We start from the raw sequence: 8,271 nt of genomic DNA, 5'->3' as shown, positions 1-8,271 counted from the left end.
CAAAGTGGATAATAACTCTGTCAGACACCTCATACACACAGGTATTAATAAAAAAAAGAGAAAAAAAAGAAAATACTGCAGTGACTGATTTTACAAGAAACTGGGAATCTTAACGCGATGGCCAAAAATCGCGCAGCATGATTACGCACAACCAATAGCTGTGTCAACAGGGGTTTATGGCAGGTTGCTAATCAGCATCCTGATTAATCAGCAGGGAATGCCCTTATGCATACAGCCATGGTTTTGCACTTTATGGACAACATTTCTGTGGCCAAAGTCCATGTACCGTTGCACGGCCATAAACACGCAGATGTTGTGTACTTGTAAACACCCAAGTGTCCATAAGTTTCTCTGTGTTTGCATGTGGAAACCCCATTTTCATGGGTAACAGCAGCTTACAGCATCACTGCTGGGTGCCCTACAAGGTGCCAGAAGGTAGTCATGCCTTAATTTCTCAAATTTGGCTTAATCTAAAAATGAGTTTAAACATATTATTTTAAAGGAAAATTTATTTTTCCCCGGACTAAGATTTGATGACAAACAAGGTAGATTCCCATCATTGTTACTCAGATTCCAGACCCTCAGCTTTTCTTGTGATAGATCCAGAGTGTCAAGTCCACATCTGAAAGAAACAGACAGCATCAGCATTGGCTAACTCAGAAAAACAGCTCCCTTTGTTTAAAACAGAAAAATATTTTCAGAATCTCTATATTTCACTACAACAAAAGAAGCAACACTAGAGAAAATCCCTGCAGGAAGCTTGAAGTAGGAGCTCTGTTCTAACAGTTATCTTTCTTCCACAAATGGAAATTCATAACACTTTTGTAACCCAGCATTTTCAAATTCAAATAGAATGAAATTATGCGTGAACTCTCGCCCTCTTGCTTCATTAGTCATCTCTTTCATTAGTCAAATGAGAAGGGGCAGCAGTTCATGCTTCTGCTCATGACAGAAGTTCTCACAACAACATATTTGAGAGCTATTCTGACATTAAAGTTAAAAAATGTGCTCTGCATTTTGTCTGATTCAATGAAGGCAGAGAAGAGAAATGCTGCCATCTCAGAAGCTTTAAGGTGGTTGCGTTCCCAAACAGGAGTTAATGTGTGACATCCTTGTGCCACCAGCAGACCACTGCTCAGGAAGCACTGAACAGTTATAGTGCACATGGAAGCACAAATCCCTGCTAAGGACCTGTGCTTTCCACAGGTTAACCAGCACCCAGTCTTCAAGCTCCCATCTCCATTTTTCCTTGAACACAGTGGTGGGAAATACCCTCTTTTCCTACTCTGACTACCCTATTTTTCCCATTCCTCCCTTCACCAGTCTCTGTTTCAGAACCATTTCTTTGCACTACTGAAGTTTCTGAGAAATAAACACCATGAACAACAACATGCTGATGATTTGTACTCTCCCCTGGGTGCAAAATTAATTCAGGATTTTGTTCAGGAGCTGCCAAAGATCAGCACATTACTTACCATTAGAGAGATGCACAGACAAAGCTACGAGTGAAGATTGCCAAGAAATGGGCTTTGCTCTGCCCACCTCAGTTTGCTGCTGTCAAGCCTTCAGATTTGTTTCCCAAACATAATGAAACAAATTAAGTCAGCCTTTTCAGTATCAATCTCATCCATCATAAATTAATTTTTAGGGGCATTTTCCCATGGATTCAATCCAAGTGACCTGGATTCCATGCTTCTCTTCTACACCAATCATAAAAATTAACAATAAGTGTTCAAAATGAGATCTCATACCTATGGAGCATAGAATAAGATTTAGAAAAGTAAGGTTAAATGTGTTTAGAGATTTGGGGAAAAAGTTTAAACAGCAAGTCTTTCAAAGTAACAAAATTATTTGAAACAATTTTATATTAACACAGCACAAATAGATTAGCTGTTAACTCAATGCACACAAATCACATATAGTCCTGTTTTCAATCAGTCTTTTCAAACATGTAGACACTATTTTTTAATTATTATTAATGACAAGTGCTCAGACTGCACCGCAAAAGCAAAACTTTTATTAAAGAGGGTGAGAGGAAAGGAGAAACTTACCATAAAGACAGGTTTTTCAGCGACACATATCTCAGTCACTCCCAATACCTTCTCTGGCATGGATGGTGCTGACCTCTGTGAAATAGAAGATAGGATTGGTCTGGGGAGGAGGTTAACAGGCCAGTTCCTACAGTAAACAAACTTTTTAATTGAGGATCTTAAACAGGGTAAGAAAAAATAAAAATCAAACAAACAAAAACCCAATAACAATTTTTCCTCTACAGGAAAACACATGGTGCAAAGGAAAATGTGTATTTCAATGTATTTTCTCACTTTCTTTCTCCATATGCCTCAGTCTGACAATCTGAGTTTCCCCTCCTAAGAGCATCAGCTGCAGTGATTATCACGACCGCAATTTGTTGATGGCTAAAAGGGAGGAAAGCCTAAAAACAGATAGGGTGATCCATCCTCAATCTACCACATTTATCAAGCCAACTTTAGAGAATTTTGTAATGCAAGATGAGCTCCAGAGTATTCAACAGGGACTTCTGTGTTTTCTTTGAGAATTTCACTTTTGCCGGGTTGGGTTTCAAAATGTTTCCATCTTAGCATGAAAACAGGGGAGGGTATAAACCAGCCCTGCAGTGCTCTGGCAACCTTGTGCAAGTCAGAAATGTTCGTCTGTGAATGATCTGACAGGGGCTGAAACCCCAGGCTTGTAAAACCAACCAACAGACTTCAGTGCTCTCAGTGGAGGCAGGATTGATCCCTGGCAATCCAGGATTATCAGGGCTGTGTTTTTTCAAGCAGAACAGGGAATGTATTTCAGCTGGATTTTAACTCAAGAAAACTCTCTGATTGTAATGGCATTACTACCTTTCTAGCTTCCCCCTTGCTCCCTCCCTGCTTAGCTCCCCTGCCAGCAGCTCCCCACCTTGTCCTCCAACACACAAAGCTGTTTCTCCATCTCAGCCTCAGTCACATAAATTGCTCTGAAAGGCAGAATCCCCAGGCTCTCATGAAGCTCCTGCTGAAATTAATGAGACTTGGCACCAGATCATCTTATAGAGAATTATTTGCAAGAGCAACACCTTACTTACTATTGGAGACAACACAAAAATCACTTCTCCACTGACAGTTTTCATCCTCAGCTTTAACTTCTACCCAAGTCAGGAATATTTTTTGCTTTATATCTGACTTGACAGTTACTAATACTACTGTGAGAACACACCACCTGACTTTATATGATTTAGGAAGAGGAGAGAGAGCAAAGATAATAGTTTCATTATAAGTTTTAAGTCTCTGTAAATCTCTCTACATTGAACGATTCCTGATCTCCCAAGAGGGACTTTCCAAACACTGAAGCCATGCCTATTTGGCAAGAACTACAGACAGGGATTTCTTTTTAGTCTCCTTCGTCTCTACAGAGGGCAAAAATCTTGGACAGAAAACTTTGGCCCAGAAGCCTTTTTCTTTACTTGCAGCAGTTAGAGGCACAGTGATGGTTTTAATAGAGTTCTGTAATGACTCTATTGCTACTTTTTATGACTATTTCTTGGAGCAATGAAGTGGCAGAGGCAATGATATTGAATGACTAACTTTTCTACAGTGAAGAAGAGAGCATAATTAGTTCATGAAGTCATTTTCATTCAAAGAGCAAATGCATTTCTAACTCCCTCAAAACACAGTAAAAATTCTTTTTCACCTGTGTGCTCACCTAGCCAATATCAGAAGGTGAACTTATGTTGCCCAGGTACTTTAAGAGTAACTTGAAATGTCCCCTTGACTTCTATTTTGTGATATTCCTGCAACTGTTCCTTAGAGGGCCTGGGACAGAGCCTAGCAATGCTCCCTGGACCACCCCAGGATCTCATACCCTCCAGAGAACCACAGCATTAATGGGCAGCTCCACAGCCCTGCTTCTCCCACCTGCGCAAGTACAAGGCAGCTCTGTCCTGAACCACATCCAGAGGATAAATCAGGTCCCAGGTGGGATAAATTGCCCCCTCTCTGTTCACTGGCCTTGGAAAGGGTTAAGGCTCCTGACATAGGTGCTTTGATTTGGTGACAAAAGCAGGAGAGGATGTTCTGCTCATGCAGTAGTTTTTCTAATGACATGGACTTTGCAACATAAAGGGAATACTTTTTCACCATGAATCCTTATAAAGATGCAGTTTGAGACTGAGAGACCCTCACAAGGGCTGCAGGGTGAAACTCAAGTTCCCCTGAAGGAAACTGATAGTTTTTACCAAAGATTTCAATGGCACTGGAATTTCTCCTACTTGTGTCCAGACAGCTAGGTTTATAAGCATGAGATCCCCCAATCTACTAAATAGAATATTTATTAACTTTACTTTTAGTGTATCTAAAATCACTATCTAAACCAATCACAGCTGAATGTGATGACTCTCATTAACCAAAACCAAATGAGTTTCCCCTACAGTTGAACTCTTGCTGCAGCTGTAGCTGTGACGTGGTTCTGTGTTATGCTGTTCTCTAGTAAGGCATGTCAAAAACACAAACCAAAGGGGAAAATTATTTCATTTCCAAAATAAATAAATGCCTTTGATCAGTACTAATACATGAAAGGCAGGTATTAAAAGTTAAGGGACATGTGGGAAATTGGTTCCTCACAAAACTTCAATTAGCTTTCAAATTATCTCTCACACAGTGTGTACAAATACTCCTAACCAAACTTCACTGAAAAATGGATTCTCAATACGTTTATTTACCTAATAGTTAACACAAGGATAACAACACACATGCAAATGTAAAATAAAAACATATGTGGGGATCTTTTGCCCCAAATAAGAATTTGAAACAGATGTGCTCTTTTAACTGTATTTCTTCACCCAAAGCTTTTCTCTTCACTGTTTGTGTCTTTAATGTATTTTTTTTTCAAAGGTATATAATAATTTATTCCCCCTTTTATCTGACAAGCATGGTTTTCAAATAACATATTCTATCTTTATTTCTTGCTGGCATAACTCATCCATATCAATTGGTGTTTTGCACAAAGGGAGCTGACTGCATTTCAACTGTAAGCTGGGATACTATTTTCATTAGAACTGCATTTAAAAATCAACATAACAATGTTGTAGGATGAAAACATTATGATATTCAACATTGTTTCTGCAAGTTTTTTATTCTTAAATCTTCCATTAAACTCATGTTTTTATTGGACACTTCCATTCCACTTCTCTCCGCCTGTTTTCAATAGCAGTGCGTAATGTTTAAAGGGATAAATTAGCTGCAGCAGCTTTTCAGTCCCACAACCAGAAAATATTGGAAAATATATCTGATGTCTCTTTTCTCCTCAAAACTTTAATTGTAGCTTTTGCAGAAAAGCATTAAAAATTTAGTAAAGCAAAATTCCCTGGGGCAGGGAAACACAAGTCAGCTCTCTACCCAGTGGACCAAATCTGAATGAGCCCTGCAGGACTCAGATTTCAGGCTATGCTCACCTACACTGAAAGGTAGGAAATGCTGCTAAATTTCTGCTGGACCTAAATGGCAGGGTATGGGTAGCAAGGAAATGCAGGGACTGTGTTTGCAGGAGGTCCAGGGCTGGTGTCCACAAAGTCCTGCTTATTCCAGCATCACTGTTGAGCCCCTCAAAACTGAAGCTTATTAGAAGAGCACCACAGTTGAACCAGTAATTAAAATTTTGTGTTAATTTGCAATAAATCAATACAACCAAAATTCCCCATGTCAAGGTGGTTTACCCATGAAAAACTCATTAACAAAATCTTTATCTATCCTTTCCCAATGTTTTCATTCAGTCCTTCCAGTGTTCTTGTTACATGACAGGACCATGAACTGCATGGCTGCTGGCATCTTTCACCACTGGACCCTGCCATATCCACCATGAGTCATCTAACCATGAGTGAAGGGAAAGTGTCTTCATGTTCATGTGATACAGGGCTTCTTTTCTTTTCCTTTCTTTTTTACCGTCCTTACTTAAAATTTTCCAGATATCAGAATTGGGAGTTGACTTCTTAGTATTCAACAGTACTGGTAGCTTCAAAAGATGATATCCAAAAGCATTTTAAAATATAGTATCAAAGAAGACATCACCTTGGTAACAGCTGAGCACAGCAGACATTTTTGGCACCCAGAAAATGTCAATGCTTCATATAATACAGACTTTATAAGCTAAATTTTTTTTTAAATAATTCAATTCAGATTTCTCAAAAAAGTGATAATTTCATCAAATAAGGTAAGATCCTTCAAGGCAGTTGTCAAAAGACATATTTCTGGCCCAATTGCTCAAACCTCTGGCTTTTTCAGATATCTGATTCAAAATGTGCGGCTATAAATACTTTTATATCTTTTTAATGGTAAAGAACTAAAATATAAATGAAACAGGGTACTTTTTCTCCTTTTCATTACTGTGAAAAATGTTAGAATGTGGTGCTGTATTTTTTTGACCAAGCAAACACATTCTGCTTGATGCAGACACCTGACAAAATTTAAAGCTACTATTTAAAGTCTGGCAAAGCCAAAGTGCCTAAAAAGGGGGTCTTATTTAACAGTGTCTTATAAAAACAGTTTTATGGAAGTGGAGAGAAGAAACAGGCAAATTCAGTAACTGGGGAACTTACAATAACCATGATTACCAAAGAGTAAATTAACATATTTTGGGAGCTTTGGCACACTGGCTCCCAAAATGCAGTTACACAACAATCAGACTGAAAGGGAAAAAAAGTATTACCATCCTGCAGACCTGGCACATCTCACTGAAAGCTCACAAGAGAAAACCAAGCTGCAATAGCCCTACAGCAATCAAGAAAACCTAGGAAGACTGAGACAGGGAGATGGCACTATAAAAATCATAATCAGACTCAGGAACCAGACTTAGTGAATTACATGTTGGCCTTTGAGAACATTTGAGAAGCAAATGAAAACAATCAGCAGAGAAAATCCAAGCAGCATTTGGACATTGACCATTGGAAATTAAGAACAGTGTCAATTCTCCGAGTTTTCCTTTTTTTTCAAAGTGAACTCAAGCAAAGCTAGTAAAACTTAGCAATTGTTAACATACCACCATAACTACAGGTTAATAATGTCCCATAAACTTTAAGAATTTCAAATTCATTGCTACAGAGCAACTTATACATTCATTTTTGCAACAAACCCATTTTCACACTCAAAGACATCAGAAAAACAGATTAAAGTTTATTTTTCTTTTGATAAAGAAGTTAAGCAGATTTTGGCAGCTTGCCATCATTTTGACCCGATCTCCCAACTTCCCCCCTGCCCGAATACTATAAATTATTCTTACAGTGGTTGAGGGGGAAAAAACCTGAAAAGCTTCAAACATTCAAGTCCTTTGGCTGAACCTCTCAGAGGCGTATCCCATGGTGACAATCGTTAATAGTGCCAAGTGGCTCCTACAATCTACCAGCAGGAACCTGGACTGCTGAGTTTTGTTTACCGGGATGTTGTGTTGTGTCTGTAGAAGTCGGACTGTTCTGTTCCCCCCTATCTTGTAATGGCTTTGCCCTGGTTCTTCCTTCCCTCCTTTATGCTGCCAGTTATCCCAACTCCTCCCCATTTGCCTTGGAGATAATTGTACCCTCTCTCAAATCCCTCCCCAGCACCCTGTCCGTCACTCGGAGTTCCCACCCTTCTCTCTGGAACTCTCTAGAAACTTCTAACTAAAGCATCAAGTGATTGGCTCAGGGGCTGGGGCTCCACCCTCAAGTTGTCCCCATTGGTGTTCTCCCTAAGTCAATCATTTGTATCCCACTCCCCTCTGAAACCCTATTCATCCAAGGACTGACTCCTCCCTTGTTTCCCTTCTTATAAGCTGTTGTAACTTCCCATTATTTTTCTGTGGCTGTGGGTTTCCTGTTGGTGTCAATGAACATGAGTTCATTACAGCTGGAGAGCGCTCTCTTATTCATGCTGGCTGTAGCTATAAGCACAGCCACATCCTACCATAAGGTAAAGCTGCTGTCATAGCACAGAGCGTTTGCCTTAGGTGCTGTCCTGAGCCATGGAGATTGGGATAGCACCCCCTGGACTGCTAGCAGTGCTGGAACACTGGCCGGGACGTCTGAGAAGGACCATTCTTGACCAGCTGGACCGCTTCACCAGGGAAAAGGGGTGGCGTTTGTGTTTGGGGGCCTGTGGCCCGGAGTGGCCAGCTGACTGCTGAAATTCTGCATTGTACAAGATGCCTCCCAGACCCAAGCCAGCACCAGTACCAACTCCAGCTGGTTTGGCAGTGCCAAATGGTTCCTGTAATCTGCCATCAGGAACCTGGGTTGGTGAC

General features: G+C 40.1%; 1 long non-coding RNA gene across 1 annotated transcript; it reads right to left on the bottom strand.

Moving 5' to 3' along the window:
* Positions 1-528: 528 nt before the first annotated feature.
* On the bottom strand, positions 529-7,441 carry LOC131556336 (uncharacterized). Its single transcript, XR_009274612.1, has 4 exons — positions 7,276-7,441; positions 2,052-2,126; positions 1,476-1,751; positions 529-622 (listed from the first exon to the last, which is right to left on the bottom strand). It is a non-coding gene; the product is annotated as an uncharacterized LOC131556336 (long non-coding RNA).
* Positions 7,442-8,271: the final 830 nt, after the last annotated feature.

This window comes from Ammospiza caudacuta, chromosome 3 (assembly GCF_027887145.1).
Source record: "Ammospiza caudacuta isolate bAmmCau1 chromosome 3, bAmmCau1.pri, whole genome shotgun sequence".
In the NCBI taxonomy this organism is placed as follows: Eukaryota; Metazoa; Chordata; class Aves; order Passeriformes; family Passerellidae; genus Ammospiza; species Ammospiza caudacuta.
This window is presented reverse-complemented; position numbering and strand designations above follow the sequence as displayed.